Here is a 24,962-nt window from a genome sequence, read left to right as displayed (position 1 = left end):
CGTGCAGCACACACACACACCGTTACAATGGCAATGCTATGTGGCAGCAACAAAAATGGACAACAATAGACATAAGTAAATGAAGGTAAAATGTTAATAAAAATATTCTCAGCCATTTGCGGAGCTAGGCGCGGGCAGGAGCGCGCGACAGGGCAGCAGGAGGAAAGGCAACAACAACAACAGTAGCAAAAAAGTTTGTAGACCACTTTGGGCGCTGCGAGCCTGGCGGCTGAACCTAATAATGTCACTTAAAAAGCAATTTTACAAATTGTGACAAAAAGCACGGCGCGCGCAAAGTCCAAAAACAACAAAAAACGAGCAACCATAGTGCTGAACTTCAGCTACAACAATGCTGCAAGTGGAGTAACTAAAACGTCTGCACAACAACAATGTCAAGTTAGCATACAAAGTCGAACGAGTTGTTGTCGTCTGCGCTGAAATTGATAGAAAATACGGCAGCGTGGAAATAGTCACCCGCGAAAAGTGCAGCGCCTTGGTGCAGCAACGCTAACGGAAAATATCTAAAATAATAAAAACTTTGACGGGCTGGCAAAATTACAAGGCAGAGATAAATAAATTGTCTCAATGTCACCTGCTGCAGAAATGCCGTTGCAACTGCGCCGCTGGCCGAGTTTTCCAAGCGCTGGGATTTCAAGTTGGCCATGTACCGCTGGGAATTGTGGCAAGTAGCGAATGCTTGTGCGCCGCCATGTAGACTCAAGAGGGCGATTGTAAAAAGAAAACAACTGAAATAGAAAAAAAAATATTGTAACAACAAAAAATATGTGTCATTGTCACGGAGAATTGGGTAAAAGATTGATAACAAAGAAGAAAGCGACAAAAAAAGTGGAGGTGAACAAATAAAAAAATGTGATAAAAAAGTGCAGTAGAACTTGGTCTAAAAACTTATTAAATGTTTATTGTCGTCGAAACCTTAACCTAAGCTAAAAAAAATTTGGGTTACTACCGCTCGAGAAGAAACTGAGATGCTTTTATTTCATTTTACATGCTAAAACAAAAAAATTTAATAAACATTATCGGTTATTTAAAAAAAAATCTGTGGGAAATAGCTTTAGCCTGGTGAAAAACTTTGGTTAAAAACTATAACTTATAAAATGTTTTATTTAAAAAATCTTTAAAAAGAAATAAGTACCTTCATTAACATATATTTTTACTATTATTTTTCATATGCTAACATGCTAACATAACATTCCATAGCATATTTTATATATACGTTGAAAAGTGTTGCCTACATTTGTGCGCAGAAGTACACAACTTTCGCTACTTACTAGGAGAGGTAACTGAATGGCTCAGTATGGACTGGCTCAGTATAAAAAAGCTTAGAAATTCAAATTTGTTCGCAAACAGCGGCAATATTTTGAGATTGTAAATAATAAGCTTATTTTTTAAAGCACACCTTTAGGCGCAGGAAGTAGAAAAGCTAGGGAGAACGTATAAACCTAAAAAAACTTAAGTTTCAAATTGAAAAAACCAACCAAAGTTTGAGTTTAAATATTAGACTAAAATATAATATTTGTTGCCTACATTTAAGCGCAAAAATTTTAGCTGATCTAGCTCCCTAAGATTTAGATTTCTATTGACAATATAAGTGTAGACAATTTTTCAAACACATATGTATAACAAAAAAAAATATATAAAGCATTATATTTGAATTAAATTTTCAAAATCTCCCTAGCTAACACCAAATCCTATAAATACTATAAATTTTAAAAGGCCTACATTTCAGCGCTAAAATACAGATTATGGTAAAGTATTGAATTTATAAGTCTAAGCAAGTTATCAGGATAAAATAGTTCAAAAATAATACATTAAATTTACTATTAATATTCGTTTAATTCATGTTGCCTACATTTCGGCGCAGAGATAAAAAGATGTTAGAAAAAGTTTATCAATGTCTAGGTTTTGTGTGAAACAAGGAATATATGTGTGAAATTGGCATTTGTGCTTGATCTAGTAAATTTTTGTGGCCTACATTTGGGCGCTAAGGAAAAATATATTTAAAATTTGTACAGAAAACTGATTTTAATGCCTTTAGACGTAATAAAATTATATTAGAATTTCGTTGAAAACATATTGCCTACATTTCGGCGCAGAGATAAAAAGATGTTACAAAAATACTACTAATGCCTAGGTTTTGTATGAAATAGTGTATATAATTTACGGTTTTGTTTCATTTAGTAAATTTTTGTGGCCTACATTTGGGCGCTAAGAAAAAAATATTTGAAATTGGTAAGAAAAAAAAATAAAATAGTACCAGGCATAATAAAACTATATTAAAATCCCATACAAAAATAGTTCCAGTTTTAGTACAAGAGAGTGGCAACTCCAGTTAGGACTTTAATTAATTTTTTACTCTCAGAGAGATCGTTCAAACCTCTATGACCCTTATGCCAACAAAATTACTGCATTTTCTTTTTTTTTGTCAGTAACAATATCAAATAAAAAAACTACAAAAATATAATTAGTTTGCAAAGTTGAATTTTTTAAACTAAGAACAGTTATTTAAACATTTTTTTATCTTTTCCTTACAGTTGCTGAAACCAACAAAAGCTGGTGGCATATATTTTCGCTGTAGTTTCGGTAAGTGTCTTACTAAAAATATATTAAATGCTAGGGTACACAAAAACTGAAGAAAATATCTTTGAGGAGAGAAAAGGGATTAAAGGCAGTAAAAAAAAATTCAAAATTAAAAAAAAAAAAATAAATTAGAAGAAAATATCTTAACAAATTGTCACAAACCAATACAAAGCCTAGAATAAAATACCTTCTTTCACCGCTCATTTGTTGCCACCACACGCTGTGGCATGTCAATATCTACACTTTTTTCTTCAAAAAAAGACTTCATCAACTGCCTGTCACATAGAATGCACCGACGGCAGACGATCAGGTGCACGACGCAGCACACTTTTGACGTGACCTTAAAATGTCATAAAATGTCACCATGCAACACACAAAAACAAACCAAACCAAAAACAGCAGCAACAACAAAAACTAGCCAAAACACCAAAGCAAGCATATGACAATAGGCCGCACTGTGGCACGGTGACAATATAATCGTCTATGCCCGGGAAGGCCGCAGTCCGTGACTCGCCAACAACTCATCAATATTCCGCGGCCACACTTCAGCTTGTATTCTCAGCGGTGCACTAGAATCTGACATGGTCTCATGTCCGCAAAGCACCGTTGCAGCGCTACACCAAACACCATGGCAGCTTGTGGCCATGCGCTCCGTTCAGTACTTTCCACATAACGCATTGTCCGCAAAGTTATTTATTGGTGCAGAACTGTACTATGCGGCACGCTTAACGGCCTTTTGATGGTGCACTGTGCGGCCGTCGCTGGTGTACTATGGCACGGTTGACTAAACGGCGGCGTGTTTGTGTGCGTCTGCTGTCATCCATTTCAATTTTAATCGAATCCAAGCCAGCGCGTCTTTTGCGGCCAGCGTATGGTGTGGCCACCACAATGCTTGGCGTTGGCATATAAAAGGTGACAGTTTCAGGTAATTATTGCCGCAGTTGTTGTTTGTTGCTGTTATTATTTTAACTAAGTCAAGCATTCTTGCCTTTTTGAAAGCTTTGTCACTTGTTCGTCAAATATTTTCTCTATAATAGTCGCTTTTGGCTGCTAATAGCTGGCGCATTATCGAGCTTTGTTCGCTGTGGCACAAAGGTTCTTGCCTAGTGGCAGGTTTTGAATAGATGTGTAGGATCTTCTATTATATTAGCTGAGTGTTAGTATGTGTGTTGTATATTGGTGTAAATAAAAATGTGGAGCACGCAGCGTTTTGAAGTTGTCACTAAGTTTTGTATCGGCTTTAAAAGGGTTCATTGTCTCTTTTTTATGAGAAGTTTAGGTCAGTTGTTTCACATATATTTTGGAAGCAGCGTTTAGTCGTAACAAATTACAGGATTTTTAACCAGTTATATAAATTTGTTGACTTAATGGAATTAGTGACTTCTCCCATTGACTTAAAATGCTTTCAGAATATCTAAAATCTTTGTAGACAGTTGACTTCAGTAGTGCTACAATTAGCCACTTTTTGAACCAAAAAAATGTTAACAAAGAAATTTTATGCCAAATATGCGTTTAGAAATCATTAAACATGTCTGTTTCGATTAGGTTAGGTTAATCTGGTAGACCAATAAACCACGCATAGACCATTTTTGGTTTTTGCGATACCAGATGGAGTTCAGTTACAGGAGTCCAAGAGGAGTAGTCATCGTTTATGATGCCTGTGTTTGAGGTGAATTTAACAGACTCTGCGGTTTCACTGTCGATTCCTCCTTCATACTGTGGGAACTCCAGATGCTAACAGCATAGTCTTGCCATTGCGAGACAAGTACATAACAGATGCTCCATCCCTGTTGCCCTGCTCTATTATTTATTGCCGATAGCCCCATCTCGCGGGCGTGTGTCGGTAATTCTACATTTCTATTTAGAAATAATTAAACCAATAAACTGCATTTACGGTATTTGAGCTTAGAACTCATGAAAATAATTTACTGAGTTAAGACCAACAAAAAAATATTTTGTACTTAAATTTATTTCAAATATTTTCAAATTAATATATTTTTTTAATATTTTCAAATTGATTTTTTATAAAAAAAAAGTGTCACAGCAATAGCCAGATAGATCGTCAGCATAATTTTATTTACGGCAAAATTATCAGCCAAGCAAAAAAAACAGCAGCGTTACAAAGAAATGCAGCTAGCTAATCGAGCACGCAACAAAAGTAGGACAACTTTTAGCCACCAACAAAAATCAACTTAAAGACAGCGAGCAGCACAGCAAATGCAACAAATGGCCCGCCAAGCTCAGCTTGAGCCAAAGCTACAATGAAATCAAAAAAAAAATATATACTACTATTGTTGTTGCTTGCGCTTCGAACTTGCAATATGCAGCGGCGTGGAGTTTAGGCGTGCTGGGCAGGCTTCGATGCTACAATTTGACTTAAAAATAAAACAACGGCAGCATCATTGCACAATTAATTAAGCTGAAGAGATGATTTAGGCAATTGTTTGTGTTGTTGTTGCCTACAGTGGTTGTTTTTGTAGCCATTTTTATTCCATTGTTGGATGTTTCGCTTAATAACTTGAAAAATAAATGGAAAAATGTTGCTGGCAAAGGCAACAACAACACTAATTTTTTCATATGTATGTGTGTTTCAAAATGTATGTGTGTGTTTGTATTTGTGCCCGTATTTATATTCATTTGCACCACCCAGCGTTGAGTGCGGCGCACAGAAGTGTGGCAACTGTTTATCATAATTTCTTTTTTGTAGTAATAAATGTTGTTTTTCTTGTTGTTATTGGCGGGCAATAGACATGCAACCACTGAGCGACAGCCGCCACATTATTGATGTTCTTAAATTTATGGTTCTGTTGCATGCGCCTGGCAGCAGCGGTGAGCGCAACGGACAGCAGGCAGGCGTTTTTTGTAGAGAAGCGAACAGCTGGTCAGTGAAAAGGCGCAGCGGGAGGGGAAATTGTGAGGTGAACTTTTTTCGAGACGCTTAACTTACTGCCAATTTAATAGAAATATCAACAAGCTTGCAACACACGCCTGCTTAGAAGCGCACTCATATACATATACGACCAGCATGAGAAAGCAGCTCATGTTAGGCTGTGTAGTTGTTGTTGTTTTCCTTTTGTCTTTTTTGATTGCTCCGAGTCAGCTCGTTTGTGCTGCGATTGCCAGCTGTTCGCCAGCGCCAATTACGCAGACATGTTGCAAGTAGCAGCAATGCGCGGATAATCCAGAGGAAAGCAAGAGGAAATCGAATACGCGCTGATCGATTTGCACAAGGAAAAAGCTTAGCACAAAAGCGGCGGCTTAAGCACGCAATCGGCAGAAATCGATTTGGTGGGAGATAGTGAAAAACAACAACAATAACAGAAAATGGTTAGTGCAAGGAGCAAAGGGGCCGTGCAGCGGTCAATGCGTGCGCTACTGTGAGAAAAACCACAAATCGAGTGCGAGCTCTGCCGGTAGTCGGCATGTGGACAGCTGCGGCAGCAAGCGGCTGCCGTCAAGAGTCGGTCAGTGGCAAAGAAAATCACTGACAGGTAATTAACGCGGAAGATGTTGCACATAGCCTTGACTTGCCACATTGCGCGCGCATTTTCACATTTCCAAAGCGCTTGTGGCATGTTCGTAGTTGACTGCGATTGCGCTTTAGTTCCATTTGCCATTGTTCGAGCGCATTGTTGTGCTGCTGCATTGCGGCATGCCACATATTGGCGGCGTCGGCCGTTGAAAGGCGGAAAACCCATGTATTTAGTGGAGAAAATTCCACTTTTTTCTTTTATTATTACTATTTTTATAATTTTATTTCCAACTTTGTTGTCGGACAAAAAATGTGCTGTATTGCTTGCCACATACATGCTTGACCTTAAAGTTGCAATTGGCTAAACAGCTGTTGCCATAGCGGTAAGCAGTTGGCTAAGTAGTAGTAGCAAGCATAAATTGTACACACACACACATATATATATATGAAAGCAACCTTACGTTGGCTGCCAGTAGCGCGAATAAAAAGGACGCTGTCACAGCTGCGCATCGCCCGTCAAAAGCATTCTCCGCGCAGCTATTTGTCCAAGCATTCATCGATCAATGCTTAGTTTAGCTGTCGAGCGATTGTTGACTTGTCCATTTTGAGCGCTGACATCTTTTAACGCATTAAGCAGCGTTAGGTGTTATTAGCTCGATAATTATACCTTGGCTGATAGAGATTAAGAGAAAAAGATATGAGAAATTACCTTGTTGAGTAAAATCATTTGTGACAGTTGGCTGCAGCGGCGAAACCTTCACGGTTTTTTATTTCGCTTTATGCAAGTAAATGCCAGTCGTTGCGAAAAAGGTTGAGATTTCATAAAAAATCTGAAAGATGTAAAAAATTATTTTAAAACTTTTAATTAAAATGTTTTTTCAATAATTTTTTTTAAGAATTTTTTTTTCATAGAATAGAGGTTTGTGAAAAATGTGAAAAATTATTTTAAAAATATTTTTTTTATTTTTTCATTAATATTTAGCTTTAAATGTTCATTAGTAATGTTTTCATAAATTAGAACTTTCATAAAGATATGAACAAATATTTAAAAATAATTTAATAATAAATTTTTGTTTTCTTCATTAATATTTTTTTTAATATTTGTCTTAGAATAGAACTTTCTTAAAGATAAGCAAAACTATTGCGAAATATTTTATTATTAATATTTTATTCTTTTCATCAAAAATTTTTTTTTTATTATTTTTGTTTTAATTTTTTGGGTGAAATAAGAAATACTCTTTAAAAAAAGATCATGCTTTTAAATTCATCAATAATTTGTTTTTTAATAATTTTTTTCGTGGAATAGAAATTTGTGAAAAATATGAAAAATTCTTAAAAAATGTATATAATTATTTTTTTTCTTTCTTTTTTTAATAGAAATTTTTTAGAAATATTTTTTAAATATTCTCTCTGAGAAGTATCAAAAATTATTTAAAAAAAATCAATAAAAAGATATGGCAAACAAACCTACCTTTAAGTTCATATCTCTAAGCTAAAGTATTACTTACCACTTTCCATATAGCCACCTTTTCGCAAAGTCGCCATGGCGTATGAGTAACTTCAAAGTTATGGTAATGAGATAATGAGGCCAATGGTGGCCATGCTTTAAAGCTGAGAGTTTGCAATTCTTCCAAAACAATATACTATATCTATTGCTTCATCTTGTCGAATAAACAAATACATATAGACATATCGCCTTAATTGCATTTAGAACACTTTTACCAGTTTTTCTCTGTATGATCATTGATTAAATAAAAAAAATATTTTATTAAGCAACAACAAAGTATATAACAAAATAACATTTAAATTTACTACCACAAGGCACTAGCCTGCTATAATTACAACAAAGTATCCATATGACTTAATATATTTTAATTACTTTTGGCTGCTCAAAAAAGCAGAAGATTTAGTGATATTATTATATTAACTTTGCAGCATTTACTATCAGATTCAACATTTTTTACCGGCTAAAAATTAATAAAAGAACATTTTCACAATAATTTTTTAATAAATTTTTTTCAAAAAAAAAATTTTCTCTTATAATTAAAATTATTTATTTGTTTTCTGTTTTCCTATTGCCTTCAAGCACGAACCCACATGCCATTCATTTAGAGCAATTGAAGGCTTTTTAGAGCAGCCGCTGGCTCACACATTCCAATTTCGCAGTGAACTGTAATCACAACAGAACATAAATTTTCAAGGCATTAACACCACAGCTACACACACACACATGCTTTTATATGAAACTGTGTGCAATTATGCCGCAAACTAAGGCAAAACCGACGAAGCACGTCACGGCCGGCATTTGAGACATTTCCTTGAATTCAAGAACTACAACAGAAGCGCATGCGCACAGGCAGGCGTACAAATATAGTTGGAAAGAAAACAGCAGCTTGCCACAAACGTGCAACGCCAAATAACTCTTAAAATAATTATAAAATTTCTCATAAGTGTATTATGAAAATATGCCGGCGAGTAGATAAATGCGGCGTTTTAGCGCTGATATTTCAGCTTAATTAACAGCAGAAGAGCAACAGCGGTCGCAGAAGATGTTGTGGCAGCGGCGCATGCAACTTTGAAATACGTTTGTAGGAAAAAAAGAGAACTACAGCAACAACAATGCATGATGGATGAGCAATTGTTAAGGCCGGCGAATGGGGGTTAGTGTTACATACATTGTTGTAAATGTTGCAAGTGTTGCAATTGTGGCAGGCTTGTACTCTATACTACTTGAGTATTGTTGTTGTTGCTGTCGCAGACTTTATAGAACGTTTTACGTTTAATGTCAGCTGCTGGGTTTGCGCTTTGCGCTTTAAAATTGGCACACAAAAACAACAACAATTCCAAAAATTATTGCAAATAAAAGGTATTAAGTGTTTGCGTAGTTGCCGCGCAGGATGTGGCAAGCTGGCGTCATGCAGGAAGATGGTGGGGCACGCAAAAAGTGCACCATTTAGAAATTACTCACACGCCGGCTTTTGGTTGCTCAAACATTTTCCATGCACCTTAGATCACTTGCTGGCCATAAAATATCTAGAAGTATGTTTGTTGCTATTTGTGTTCGTTTGTGCGTGCTGCCACACCTAAACATCCGCAAACGAGCGAATAAGCCGCACGTAGCACGGCAGCAATTAAATCAAACAATAACTAAGCTGACAGCAGTGTGTAAAACAACAGCAACAACCAATCTACTGCCGCAGCGTGTGTCTCGCGTGAGCGCCGTTTGAACGTGCAACGCTGATTTATAAATTTAATGTGAGTTTATGTGCAACATCTATATATGGGATATCTGCTTAGTGTGGCAGCAGTGGTAATTGCTTTACGCCAAGATCAAAGGCATAAATCATAAATGTAATAAGCGGCACAAGAAAAGGGGGAAATTAAAGCTCTCGCGTCAGCTGGCATGTTGCTTTATGTTACTTTATGTTGCAGTTATGGCTAAGCGGTGTGCTGGCTTTTGCCACAATATCAGAAAAACTCTGTACGACTATGCCAGGAAATTTAAAAAAATAATAAAAAAAATTAAAAACTTAACTTAAAAAAATTCAATAAATTATAAAATAAGTTTAATAAAATAGTATTCAACAATTAAAATAATTTTAAAAAGAAAATAATAAAAAAAAATTTAATAAAAAAAATATGATAAAAAAAAATACTAATAAAACTTTAAAAATAAATTAAGCACAAATTATAAAAGAAGGCTAATAAAATAATATTGAAATTTGAATTAGATCAAAAATCATTAATTTTTTTTATGTAATTTTTAACTTTTTTAATTTCTTAAATATTATTTTTTTATTAACTTTCTTTCATAATTTTTTGAATATTTTTAATTGCTTTTAATTTTTTTTTAATTTATTAAAATATTTCTTTAACTTTTTTTTTGTATTTTTTTATAATTTTTTTAATTTTTTAAATTTTTTTTCATTTTTATTTAATTTTTTTTTAATTTTTTTATATTTTGTTTTATTGGCTTTTCATTATTTAATAATTATAAGCTTTCTTATTATTTTTTTATTTTTCTAGTAAATTGCTTAATATTTTTTTGAGATTTTGGCATTTTTTACTAACCAACACGCCACTTAAGCTTATTACACTGATAAACACAGCTGTAGCTTCCTTTTCCGCTCTACTATTTCCCCTGCCGCCCCTCTGCACTCCACTTTCTCACATTACAGCGTGTCTAAATAATCGCTTATTAGTCAATTGTAGCGAAGGCCGCGGACTACGAGAGTCTCGATCTCACCCGAAGCCAATTGTATTTGGAATAGTTGGTCAAACGCCGCGGCCTTTCGCCTGCTGCGTTGCTGCCTTGTTTGCCAATTTTTGTTTGCTTTTCCATGCCGCGTAGTTAGCTTTGTGTGCGTGTGCTTCCCAAGCGCTCCAAAATTCCGCACAATGGACGTATTAGGCACACACGTTCGACGCACTCGAAAACGTGCTAAGCATTCAGCAGTTCACGCCGCCGCTTAGCGCTTTCGACAAGATCGCGCTAATTCTGTAGCTAATTTCTCATTTTGTTCCACATTTTTTCGAACTTTTTTATAATTTTTGGTTTATTTTTTTTTTGTTTCTGCTTCTGTTGCTTATCTTAACTGGTATGAAATTATTTTCATTTTCATCGTTTTGATTGCTATCGATTTCGTTGGCAATTTGCGCGTAATTAACCCGTTAATAAGCTGTTGTGGTGAGTGTTTGGTGAAATTTTTCTTCTTCTTGAATGTGTGAACAATCGTTAAGCACTTTGCTGAACTGGTAAAAGCAATGGTTGATTATTGTTTTTATGCGATATTGGATTTTTCCAATTTTAATTGCTGTGTTATTAATAATCTCATCAATTAAGGAATAATTTGTAGTAATTATTTTGCGGTTTTGTTGTTTTCTTTGATGTGTTAATGAAGAAAGTGTGAGTTTTGTACAAATCTTCTTCATATGCCATATTGCAATTAACTGCTACTGAAAGACTTAAGCGACGAACTTCAGTTGAGTGCCGAAATATTCACACATATGAAAGAGTCGTGCGACGAACTCGATATGAGAAATTAGGAATTGAATCAGGAAGGTAGACTCAAGCAAGGACATATTCGAAGAACTGAAGCAACGAACTTGTAATTAAGCTAATTATCTGAACTATATAAAAGACTTAAGCCATGAACTTGATGGCAGAAATTAATTTTTCACATCAAATTGAAAGACTTAAGCAGCGAACTTTTGATGAAAACTTAAATTCTGAATTCAATGAAAGACTTAAGCAACAAACTTGTCACAGGGAAATAATATTTACAATATTTCTAAAGACTTAAGCAGCGAACTCATTCTAAAGAAAAAATTTACTCACTAAATTAAAGACTTAAGCAACGAACTAAGATGAAAGAGCCAATATTTTCTACTATTTCTAAGAGTTCAGCAACAAACTGAGCTTAGAAAATAATTTCATAATGAATTGAAAGATTTATGCCTCGAATTGTTCTAAAAATAAAGTAGGAAGCATTGCTAAATACTTTTTAATTAAATGCAACGCAATAAAAATAATTAAGTAAATTTCTAATTAATTTTAATAATTTTTAAATTAAAAAAAATTTTGAATTTTATTTTTTTTTTTAATTTTTTTTTTAAATTCTTTTTTTTTAATTTTTTTTTAAATTTATTTTAATTTTTTTTAATTTTTTTTAAGTTTTTTTTTTAATTATTAAGTGAATTTCTATTTTACAAATTTTTTAAATTAAAAAATTAAATATTTTTATTTATCTAGTTTATTTTAATACTTTTTATTAATTTTTTTAATTTTTTAATAAATTTTTAAATATTTTTATATTGACTTTCATTTATAATTTTCAATTTATTTTTATTTTTTCTTTTTTAGTTACTTCCAATTTTTTACTAATTTAACTAAGTATTATACTAAGTTTCATTACGTTTTTGGATATTCAACGGAAAATAATATATACCAAAAACCTTTCTTTACCTATAATAATGCAACAAATAATAAAATGTATTTCGTTTACCATTATACTTGCACATAAATACTTGTCAAAGCACGCTCCAGTAAGCAAAACGCAACGCCAAGCCAATTCCCACAGCCTACAAAGCAACGCAATTGCCTCTTTATGAGATATTTATGAGAATTTAGCATTTTCTAATTGAATATAAATTGTGTGCATAAATTTTTTTCTAAAAATAACTATAATTTAAATAATTAAGTGACCCATTTCACGTGCAATGAAGGCAGCGCAACACATGAAGCCTTTCTTGGGCATGCAAGTAACAGCTATTAGCTAGCATTATGCACATTCTCACCCAATAAACGTGGCAAGAGTCGCTAATGCCACTGTTGCAGCCTGGCGCAAAGCTCGCGTTGCATTGAAAGTGCCTCCGTTTCAATTAAAATTCCAACAAATTGCATTAGATTAAAGTAGTTTAGGAAAAGGCGAGCAGCGGCGACGGCTTTAACTAATAAAAAGGTACGTGCATTGCATAATGCCACACGAAGTGCCGTTGTAACTACACACAAGCGAAGGTTAGAATAGCGACAGCGTTTGCAGCTCTTGGCAAATATGCCGTTGGGTGGGAGTTTTTGTTATGCAGGCGCTTACTCTACATATGCGCGCGGTTGGCAGACAAGGCGGCAACACAGTAGCATACTTTTCTTAATCTTTAATGCGGCATTAACACGCTGTAATATGCATGCCACATCATATAATCGACGTCACTGCAGGCTGCAACCTGATTTCTGCTGCCTTTCAGCTTCTTACTTGTTGTTGTTCTTTTTGCTGTTCCTCGGTGTAGTGAGGCCAGAACTAACTGTACAATGCTGGTATTCTCAGAAGGCGCTGTGTATGAAATTCCAACAACAGCAGCAATTTGAAATTCTTTCGCCAGCCGTTCGCGGTTTTGTGGAGGTGGAAAAGCAAATGTGCAACGTTTTTTGGTGCTTGCAACAGCTACACGACGTACACTCATACATATGCATGAGCGCATAAATATCGGTTCTTTGTTGCCGTATTAAAATTAATTGCAATTCGCGTAAACGTTTATTTCGTGGCTTTGCTTTTGTTGTGTTTTTGTCTGTTGCTGCAACATTGTCATATACACATGTATGTAGGCATGTGTGTGTGTGTGACTGCTGTGTTCGGTATTGATGCATAATTGGCAGAGCGCAAAGAACGCGGCTAATAGTGTGTTGGTCGGCACTAAAGCGTGTAGTTAAGCGGCCAAGTGGTTATTTACATGCTTGCCACACATGTACATATGTATGAGTTCAATAGCACCTGGCTCCACTTAAACTTGCTGTATGTTGCGGGTGTCGGTCAACTGCTGTTGTTGTGGTTGTTTTGTTGTTGTATTTCTTTTTGTTGTTGTATTTATTTTTGTTGTTGTAGTTGCTTTTGTTGTTGTATGTATTTTTGTTTTCGCTGTTGTTGTGGTGGCTGTTGTGCATGCCAAGTGCGCTGCTAGCGCTATTAACCCACATTTGCATCGGCTGTCAACAGCAGCGTCACTGGGCCGAACACAGGCTGAAGTGACAGCAACAGCAACAACAAAAACAAGCAAGCGCATAGTTAGAACGCGCACCGTGTCGTCACAAAGTCAATATTGAAAAGCATTAAATTAGTTGCAAATATTTTAGCTACTGTTTGTGGCATGCCACAGCAAATATTTCTTTGTTAGCTTGCCTTTGTGGGCACATATATTGTTACGGACAGCTCAAACAACTACAACTCAGTGCAATTGCTGCCAGTTTTTTCTTCGTTTAATGTATTTTGAGTCGCAAAAACATTCAGTCACGCCCCTAATGGGCGTTAATGGGGTGTTTGAACATTTAATATTCACTATTTGCACACTCAAGCACTTTGGCTGCGCAGAACTCGCGAACAATGTCACAAAAATGCGTTGAACGCTTTCCAATTTTAGAAATTATTTTTTAAAATATCTTCTTCAGGCGCTCGCTTTCGCGTGTATTTGTGCTTTTGACGCACTTAAGTCACGTTAATTACAATCTTTTGTGTACTCACGCTCTCGTACCTTTTGCATAGTTCTTGACACTTTTGTTGGCTGCACGTAGAAATATTTGCTTACATCAGCTCTTGGTTGTCTATATTTTTGAGCCCACTGACCCGCTTAGTTACATGTGGTCTGTGCAGCATCGTGTGCTAGAAAATGTCGCAGTGAGTTATGACAAAAGTGCTGTAGCAAACGAGTTAATTGAATACAGCACAAGTGGCAAATAACTATAAACATGCAAGTTATGGCCGATTTGTTGACCTGTTCTAATTTGCTACGCAGTGGCAACCTTGTTTAAAATGTATTGATATGAAAAATACATTTAATAATTACTAATTGACATAACTAACTAACAAGTTGATTTTTTTTAGATATTTTTGATTAACTTTTGTTAGCTACTATGTAGCAAAAAGGTGGCAACACTTCTGTAAATACTCCTAATTAAAAATGTGAAATTGTTTTATAATTTTCGCAACTTAAATAACTAACTAGTAAGTTATCTGGGACATTGTTATCAAATTTTATTTAACAAAACGGTGGCAACACTTCTTAAAATATCTGAATTAAAAAATTTGCAAACTTTTTATATTATTTTCGCTTCTTAAGTATCTAATTATCTTTTCTAAGATTTTTTTAAAAGCTTTTATATAACAAAAAGGTGGCAACACTTCTCAAAATATTCCAAAAACAAAATTTTTATAAAATTTCCGCACTTTAAGTGACTAACTATTATCTTTTCTAAAATTTTTTCATCAGCTTTTATTAAAAAAAAAGGTGGCAACACTTCCTAAATTATTTCAAATTAAAAAAAAAATTGCATTTTTTTATTTCTGCAGCTGAATCTTCCAAAATTTCAATGATTCTAAATTTTTTGTAGTTTATTTAATATTAAATTAATTAATGGCAATATGGCAACGCTGTTCACATTTTTTTTTGCCAAAATCTTTTACAATTCCTATTAGCTTAATAAACTCTCCTGAAATAATAATAATAAAACTGTTTGAAATTTTAACAAGTAACGGTACATTTTCGAAAATAAATTTTCAAATACCATTTGAACAAATTTATATAAATTTAACAAAGTATTCACATATTTTCTGTCAACTTGGCTGAAAAGTATTTTTAATTTAAGAATTAATTGACTAATTTCTTCTTTAAAAACATAGTTCAAAAATTTTCTTTAAAACAAAGTGGCAACCCTACTCTGTTAGTTTGTGCAGAGGAAGAGTACATTTTTTTTATTTATTACAAAGAATGGTTTTAATAAAAAAAAATAATATTTTTAAAATTACAATTTTCATATTTAAAAGTGGTTGGTGGCAACCCTACTAAATATTTCCTAATAAAATTCACAATTGTATTACATATTTGATTAAATGTTAATCAGTTTCAACTGATACAATGAGTTTCAAGCATCAATCCAGTTTTTGAAGGTTTGCGGCAACCCTATTAAAAACTATGTGTTTAAATCGGAAATAAATAAATTAAATAAGTTTTCGTGATTCGTACATAAAGAAAAATTATAATAAATTGCAATTTTGCACTTTTCATACTAAATAGTATACCAAAAATATGGCAACCCTTTTAATAAATTTGTCGGAAAAACTCGTTTTGTAGGTCATCCACTAAGAAAAATTGAAATAATTTAAATTTTTACGCACTTCGTTTTAATATTTTCAAAATATATGGCAACTCTATTAAAAAATTTATTTGAAGAACCAGTATTGTAGACCATTCATCAAGAAAAATTACTATAATTTGAATTTTTGCGCAATTAATACTTAATATAATTTAAAAAGTGGCAACCCTATTAAAAATTTGTACGAATAAAAATTTAGAGACTAAATTTGGAATCTTAAAGTGCTGAAGGTTCGAATTTGGTGCATTCATAAACGCCTCTCTGCCAGCCTTTGCTTCCTTAATTGAGCTGGCAACGCCGACCACCGAAATCTTCGCTATTTTTCAAGTAACTTCGTTTTCATTTCATTGCCCTCTAATTTTTTCCCTCCTAAACGGAAATCACACTTATTCAGTTTTCAATGTTCCGGAAGCTCAACTTCAGCACCTGTTGCGCGTAAATATGTTTGTTTATAAAAGTAAAATCATAGTGTTAAAAACGCTTAACTTTTAATCTCTCTCCGCACATTGCGTTTCAACAGCAAAAGCCTACGTTTACAATGGCACGGCATGAGTTGTCGAAATAAATTCCATTCTTATGCGTGTTTCGGCATGACGGCGATATTTTGCTTTTAAGCTGAATAATCTCCGGATTGTGCAAATGTGTAGCACGCGCCGCTGCGCAACAACAAACACCTGTACGACTTATGTGCTTACGTGTTACTTATGTATGTATGTACAAAGCACGTGTCACTAAAGCTGACAGCTGAAAATGCTTTTGAATTAACACATACAAAAATAATAAATAAATCACGCATTTTTGTTGCTTTTCTAGCGCCATGTTGGTGTTAGTGTTTGCTTGATTTAATGCGCCACTCTAACACGATTTACACTAGTTTTATGGCACCTTCTTTGCGCTCAGCTTGGACTCTTATTTTTTTTATTTATCAGTTATTATAAGCTCAACGCTTTAAGAGCTGATGTTTTGCAAATCGGACGTTATGAAGGTGTTGGAAAGCGCAATTTTTAAATTAGATTTTTGTCTTGGTATAGAATTTTAGATAAGAGCTATACAAATAGAGGACAAGCTTCGTTTGTTCATAATTTTTTAACTCTCGAATATTTTTTTTAACTTAATTTTATTTTTTTTAATTTTTTTTTAATTTATATAATATTTTTTGTTTTGTTTAATTGCTGGTTTGAGTTTTCCAAATTTTTTTCTGGGTTGTTTATTTATATTTTTAATTTTTTTTTTAATTTTTTTTTAACTTTAATTATATCGTTTCAATTTTTTTTAATTTGTTAAATATATTTTTTTCTTCTTTGTTAAAGTGTTTTTTTACTTTTCCGTATTTTTTATCTTATTATACATTGTTCACATTTTTCGTATCAAATAATTCCTTTATATCGCTCCCTTTCTTTTCTCTTCTTAGTCATACATTTTGTTTCTTTTTTCTGTGTCGCACCTTTAGCCCGTATTAAACCACTTTATTGCCGTAAATTAAGTATTTTCCACAACAAAAAGAAAATAAGCATTTGAAACCAAAGAAACCAAATTCTGAGTGACTATTGTGCACATTTGTAACGAATTTTCAATGTCTTACTTTCATTTCGTTCATTTCCATGATAATAACAATAATTGACACCGAAAATATTTCGCTTTTATGCCATTGAGTGCTTAGCGGCACAAATGATTTTATTATAACTAAACACATTTTCAATGAAATCCATTTAAGTTGCGCTTTCCTTTGGCAAAAATTTTAAATTTTTAACAAAAAAAAAACAGTAAAAATGGCAAGCCATAAAATTAGAGCAGTAAATGTTATTGTTGGGGCCGCGTGGCCCTTTAGAAATGCACAGCTTACATTCCGACAACAAAATGCGCGCAAACAAAATAATAATAGCTTATAATAGTTGCTATTTTATACATATTTATTGTTTATTTACAACGCCAGCCGAGTTAAGCGCGCCAATATTGGAACAATTGTCTGCGAAGGCAACAACAAAGAAACAATTTGCACCATTCAATATGGCTTTGTGATCTTTTTTACATTTCACAGCGGATTAGTTTTGCTTTTCAATGCCGAGAGCCATGACAATGCGAGAGAAAAGAGAAAAGAAGCAACAAACTGTACACAAAATGCCAAAAAAATGCTCCAAAAATTTAGCTTTAATCGAAAAAAAGCCTCAAAGCCAACCAATTGCACGCCGTGTAAATGAGAAATTCGACAAGCGATTGAAGGTGAAGGCCAAACGGAATGAGTAGCAATTTGTGGAGAGCGCGCGGCAAGTGAGCGGCAGCTGAAGACACAATAACGCCAGTGATAAGCAACAAAAAATAAATAACACGAAGAAAAAACTATAAAAATTCAATTAAAGCACCGAGTAAGAGTAGTAGAGAGAGTGAGAGCGGTTGAGTGCGCGAGCGAGAGGCAGTGTGTGTAATAGGTGAAATTATGCAGCTTCAACCGACAACAAGACCAAGGGTCTCAAGCAAGCTATACACAAATATACATACAGACATATATACAGTTATACATATGTACACATGCACTCATAAGCGGGCGTGTGTGTGAGTGTCTGGTGAGCGCGCGGCCAGCTTCAACCGCAGTCGCCGCATTGCGACACAAAGTCAGTGGTGCAGCACAGTTAGCCAAAACAGTTAGTCAGCAAACTCGACAAACGACGGTCAGTCAATCAATCACAGCAAGCGCGCGCACACACATACACGCTCGTATTTTTCATGGTATATGCGCATATTTGAGATTCATGTTCACAGCGCACAGGAGTGAGCGCCTTGCCTTGCCGCACAATACTCGCCATCCATATTACACGGATAATCATTACACATTCGCTAATAAAAGATAAAAGTCATTAAAGTGCTTATGCTGACACACACACACATATACACTCACGTATATGTAAATTTGTGCTGCAGTGTGGCGAAGTGAAGTGAAAAGAAATAAAAAGTGTTAAGTGCTATAGTGCTGAAGTGCTGAGTGCCGAAGTGTTGAGTGTCAATTTGTCAAGCTTTCGAGTAGCAATTAAATGAAACTTAATACCAGTGATCGTCAAAGTGGAAAGTAAAGTATGTATGATGCATTACAGTTAGTTGCATATGTCTTTGTTATTTAATGAGTGCCACAAAATGCCTGGCGGTGCGCTAAGCTTTTGGCTTGCTAGCTCTTCTGTGGTTGTTGTTGTTTGTCTTAATTTTATTTTTTTTCGTTAACTTTAATTTTATGAAGATTCTTATTCTGGCGCTCGAAACCTGCGGCACTGCTTATTTTATTACAATTCATTGTTTTTGTATGTTTTTATGTGTTTGTGTGTGTTCTTATATGCGTGTCTGTCGGCGCTTGCTTGTAATCATATTACACTTTTTACCGTTCGTTTGCTACATTCAGCATTTTTTATTCATTTTTCTTTTTTTTTTCAAGCATGAGTTTGTGATTTTTATGTGCCCGCTGACAGCTTTGAGTGGGCAATGACAACTGCTTTTAATAGGTGCGCGCCGGCGTGTCAACGCGTAGTTCGTGTACGCTTGATAGAAAGTGAAAATTTCGTGCGCACGCAGTTCTAGTTTCTTTATTTTCAGTGTTTATTCTTAACATAGTTTTTTGTTGGTGGGGAAAGTGTTTTTTGGTTAAAGCAGGTTGGCTGTTTATTGAACCACTTTCTGTTTTGCGCTTTCTTCCCAAAGTTCGCGAGTTCAAGCTGGTTTGTTATTCTGGCGTGAGTTCTGATTTTTAATGGGAAGCGTGTTTGACGATATGCGCTGAACTAAAAATGTTTAATTTCATTGCATATTTACTCTAAAACATATGTCATGCCACAAAATTAATTTATATATAAGGATATTGATAACTTTTGCATTAGTGTGGCAAAGTCTGTAATTCTTGCTATAGACTAAAGCCGAACAATTAATTGTTTACCCTTTTTTCTTAATGAAAAATTCCATCGATCAACACAATTTTTTTCTTTTTGGTTGCTGATTTAATACTCAAATTCTGCTGCTCGACACTGAAAAATACTGACATGTTTATTTCTAGCCATTATACTTTGCTTTTGCTTAATATGTGTGGTTCTGATTGGTCCATACAAATGTATAAGAAATACTAAAAAAGTTTCTACAAAATCAAATTTTAATAAAAAAAAATGTCCTTTGTTATTAGCAGCAAAGAAGAAACAAGCGATTTTTCTTAAGCATTTTTTTAGACCAAGGCTTTAACAATTTAATTTTTACACTCATTAAAAACAGTCTTTCTTGATTTTTTTAAGCCTTTTTAATTATTATACTTAATAAGTTTAAATTTTTTGTAAATTTGTTTTCTAGTAATCACAAATTCTCCATAATTTTAGCTAGTAAGCTCCTTAAGATTTTTTTAATATTATATAATATTTTTTTCGGTCACGTTATCAACTTCTCCTTCTTCTACTTCTCAACGTAAAGGACTACTGTCATCATACGTACATATTTGAGCCTTTAAGTGTTACCATTTCATTTGCATGGTTATTTTTTCACAGCTGGTGTTAGTTTGCTGCTCATTTACTCATTGCTTTTATGGGCATAGTTTTCTCGATATCAATTATTTGCATCCTTCGAAGGATTAGAGTAGTTTTTAGAAGGTGAAATAATAAATACAGATCAGCTTGTCTTCTCTCTCGAGCAATTTATTATATTACATAGACATTTTATTTAAAAAAATTTACTGCGATCATCTCAAAACTTTAGTCGAAACTTATTCAAGCTGAGTCTCTCAACCCTTATGTTTACACAGCTGGTCTGTAAATTCGCTTTTCTACGGAATAAGTGACAAAGATAGACTAACGTGCAGATATTCCCCTTCTTGAGCTGAAAATGTTTACTTTTTGGCGCTGTGAAATATTTTTGTTGACTATGTATGTTCTTCTTCTTCTTCTTTTTTATTGGCGTAGACACTACTTACTGTGTTATAGCCGGTCAAATATTTATAACAAAACTAAAATTATTGGGAAAAAAATATTTTTACTTCTGGTAATTTGCTAATATTTAGAAAAATTGTTTATAAAAATCATGTGTTTCCCAGATTTTTTTGCATTAAGTGTTTGACTAACTAATGTTTGATGTTTTTAAGCAAAATTTTTTTGATAAAAATAATTATTCCTTAAAAAAAATTATAAAAAATTAATACTAAATATAAAAAAATATTGCTTGCTTTCTCCCAAAAGACATTTAATTACTCATATTATTTCAAAAAATTTTTTTTTCGTCTATAAAATATTAAATCCACCAAATAAATTTACCATACAATCTCTTTTATTTCAATAAACATTTTAAAATAGTTTAAAGCTAATTTTTATATATTTTTTGAAATTAAAATATTCCTATTATATCTAATTTTAACTTTTTTCTTTAATTGCAGATTTGAAAACAAATATATAAAAAAATAAGCAGACTTGAGAAAGGTAAGAGACTATATCCTTTTAATTTTTTTAACACAAAGGCGGCGAAAAACCTTCCATAGCTAAATCTTAAAGCAACGAAAAGGGTTAAAAAAACAGAAAAAAAATTAATTTTTATAAACAAAGAATTTTTATTTTGCTTGCAATATGAGTTTTTGACTCTGAGAGTTATACATGCACCAAGTTTTTCCATTCAATACACATCTATAAGTACCCTGCCGATCAGATAGAAAAAAATTCAATTTTAATAATGTTTTTTTTCAATATAACAAGTAAGCTTTTACCCAAATCCATTATCAAAAATAGATTTGCAACATTTTTTGCAATTAAAAAGCTTCTACATTCTAAAAATAATCTTAATCACCACTACAACGTCAGCGCGCGCACATTCTTTACCACGTTGGTGGTCAGTGGCGCTAAACTCATTAATAACAGCCCGTTTGCACAGCTGTCAGTTGGCGATTTGTGTGTGAAACAGCAGCAGCAATAACGCGTCACGGCGTTTTGTAGCAATTAACATAAATAAGCGGTGTGCTGCTTTTGGTGAAATCCAAAAAAAAAAGAATATTATGCATAGAAAAATTAGTAAGAAGAAAGAGTTGAAAATTTCACTAAAAAGCTGATTTTCAGTACAAGCGCACCATCAGCGGTCATTGTTTAGCTAAACCGCAGCAATTTAAGTGATTATGTTCTATTCTAATAAGCAGCGCCGCGTTTGCATTGCGCGCTGAGGCGTGCGACCGCGCCAGTGAGCGCCGAAACAAAAGACTTAAGCAACGAACGCGCGCATACAAAGTCATTGACCAAAACAGTAGAGCTGGCTGAAATACTTCATTTAGTACATTAATTTCTAGATATCTGCATGTGTATGTGAGTGTGTGTGTGTGTGTGTGTGTGTTTGCGCGCAACTAACCAAGCGTAACGAAGTCAGCTAACCACCAATTAAATAAATTAGGTTTTGCTTTTTGTGTGCCACAAGAAAAAGTGTGCAACCAAAAAACAAAAAAAAAAGAAAATAACAAATAATATCAACTAATCGTTGAAATGTTGTTAGAATATAATGTTTGCATTCTAGAAATTGTATAGTGGACCACACACATACACGCACATTTGAAGATTCACAAACCACTTTTGATGCGTGTGATTTATGTGCAACACTGTTGACCCATTAAACTAATTTTCTTGTTGCGATTTTCGAAATTCCAAAGTGGCAAATTAAAAACACGCGCTTACACACACACACGCACAGCTGAGCGCATTCGAATGCGTAACGAGTGCGCGCTTGGGCATTTTGTACGCACTTAACTAAGCGCTGCAAAGCCAAGCGTTCAATTTGAAGTGATAAATTGGAGAGAAAATTAACAGCTTTGTGGCATTATGTGATTGATGGCTTTTTTCCTAAACGGTATTAATTGTGTGGTAGTCACACGGAAAGTGGTTAAATATGTGTAAAATATAAATAAAATATATTTATGCGCACAGATCTGTCACTTTCACAAGCGCAACAGCTGTGCTGTGCTATGTTGCTTATGCCTTCCTCTCCGCGCTGTGCTTATTTCATTTATGTTAATCCGCCGCTTTGTTGTGCTTTCAGCGGCAGCTCGCTCGAACATATGTATGTGTGTGCATGTAAACAACTGCAGATCTGCTTGATCATTTATCAGCGCTTCCAATCAATGAATTTGCTGAAGTGAATGAAAACAGAGGCACACAGTGACACACATACTTCCGCGCAGAGTTTTTTTTTAATTATTTATTTATGTTTATGTGTGTGTTTGTATTTGTGCGTGGTATTAAGTCAAAACAAATTAATGACTCACACGGGAAAGTGATAAACAATTACATGCAATAATAACAATGAAATGCTTTATTTAATTGTTTGAAGTATTTATTAATTTCTTTGACGAGTTGAAATGGAAAGTCGTGTTTATATAATTTTTTATCAAATTTTTATTCCACTTGATTAATATGTGATGCATATATACTTCGAGAAGTCATATAAATACGCAGTACTACCACTACTTATATTATAAAAACCAGTACGGGGAGTAAAATACAATAGCGTTTAAGCAAATTGCAATATACAAAGATTAAATGATTATTTGCTGTTAGTATACGTATTGATTTGCCCGTTTTCATTACTGTTGTAATTATAATACATAATTAATTATTGTATTGAAATTGCAATACTATCGCAGTTATCGACTATTCTGAGACTCTTAAAGCTACGATTACTAGTAATGCAATTTTCATAGTTACCATTACATATTAAAATACCATTACCATTACTTGTTTGTGGATCACTAATGTCAAAATCAGTAATACCGCCACTTAATTGAGTATTTCAGACTACTAACTACTATTAGCATTACTAGAATTACTACAAATACTAATACCATTACTTTTTTAAGTACCTTTAATACCAGTAGCAGTAATAAAAGTTATTTAATTGCTATTGTTATTACCCGAGCTACTTTAAATACCATTACCTCCATTTTTTTTGAATACCGTTAGTAATTATTTTAAATTTTTGAAGACGGCTAATACTAAAATCAGTAACAGGTACTATAAATACCAATACCATTACTTTTTTGAAGACCAAAATTACTAATATCAGTAATAAAATGTTTTTAATTACTATTAGTATTATCATAGTTGCTTCAAATATCATTAACATTACCACAAATACCATTACCATTACTTTTTTGAATGCCTTTAATATTAATATTAGTAATTGTGCTACTATACTTACTATTAGCATAGCCAGAATTACAAAGAATACCACCCTCATTACATTTTTGAAAACGAGTAATGCTAATATCATTAACAGTGCCGCTATGATGACTATTAAGATTACCTGGACTACTATCGCTCGTACATATATCAGTAAAAAAGCCACTGTAAATTCTTTTAGCATTACAAGAATTATTACAAATACCATACCATTACTTTTTGGAGAACCAACACTAGTAATATCAGTAATAGTGAGACTGTACTTATCATTAGCATTACCAGAACTACTTTCAATAATATTACCATTACATTTTCGACTACCATCACCACAATTACTGCTGCCACTATCGTTTTGGTATACCAATGAAATATTTGTTAGAAATTTTTAATAAATGATTAAGTAATTAAAAGTAATTAAAATTTTTTTATATTTTTATTATTTTCTACTCCTCCTCGCTTTCATTATATGTGTATCGGCTCTTCTTTCTGTTGAATATGACACAAATCTCTTGCCTCCGTTCCAAAGCCAAGCTCATCCATTCCTTCAACACAATTGTATACATTCGTGTTGAATGTATGACAATTTTTTATGTCAATCCACATATAAAGTGATGTTAATAAAACACTGTAATAACACACACATACACACATAAATCTGAGTGCATCAATTAACAGCGACAGACATAATCTTTCAGCTTTTTATTATGTGTTAATTGTTATGGTAACAACTGGAGCCATAAAGCGTCTTTAAAGCCATCGCTGATCATTTTTGATTTGTATATATGTAAATGTGTGCTGGTGCATAAAATTTCACTGTTATTAACCAATTGAAATGCCGTAAAACTGTAGCACGAAAATGAAAGTTTTTACAGTTCCAGTGTGTCAATCGAAGCACTTGTCTATCGAATGCATAAATTAAATATTTTATGCATTTTTTGTATTCATTTCTAAGTAATTTCGCTTCTATTGAGCTGCGAGCCATTTGTTAATAAATAAAAATGACAAAGGAAAGGAAATTAATCACAAATATTTTATGGTATTATCCAGCCGCGGCCGAAGGGCGCCACATTGTTGTGTAAATTGAAATTTAAATTTA

The 24,962-nt window shown here is 33.6% G+C and overlaps 1 protein-coding gene across 2 annotated transcripts in view; it reads left to right on the top strand.

The window, feature by feature from the left end:
* LOC105229832 (uncharacterized) overlaps positions 1-24,962 on the top strand; it is a 92,475-nt gene that overhangs the window by 34,760 nt on the left and 32,753 nt on the right. Inside the window, exons 3-4 of one of the 2 annotated variants that reach the window (XM_011210298.3) lie at positions 2,553-2,601; positions 21,094-21,136. The gene's annotated coding sequence lies outside the window, so the exon portion shown is untranslated. Of the gene's footprint in view, positions 1-2,552; positions 2,602-18,340; positions 18,777-21,093; positions 21,137-24,962 lie in introns of those variants that run through there. The other variant, XM_011210299.3, reaches the window with a different exon arrangement.

Source organism: Bactrocera dorsalis, chromosome 2, assembly GCF_023373825.1.
Source record: "Bactrocera dorsalis isolate Fly_Bdor chromosome 2, ASM2337382v1, whole genome shotgun sequence".
Lineage (NCBI taxonomy): Eukaryota > Metazoa > Arthropoda > Insecta > Diptera > Tephritidae > Bactrocera > Bactrocera dorsalis.
This window is presented reverse-complemented; position numbering and strand designations above follow the sequence as displayed.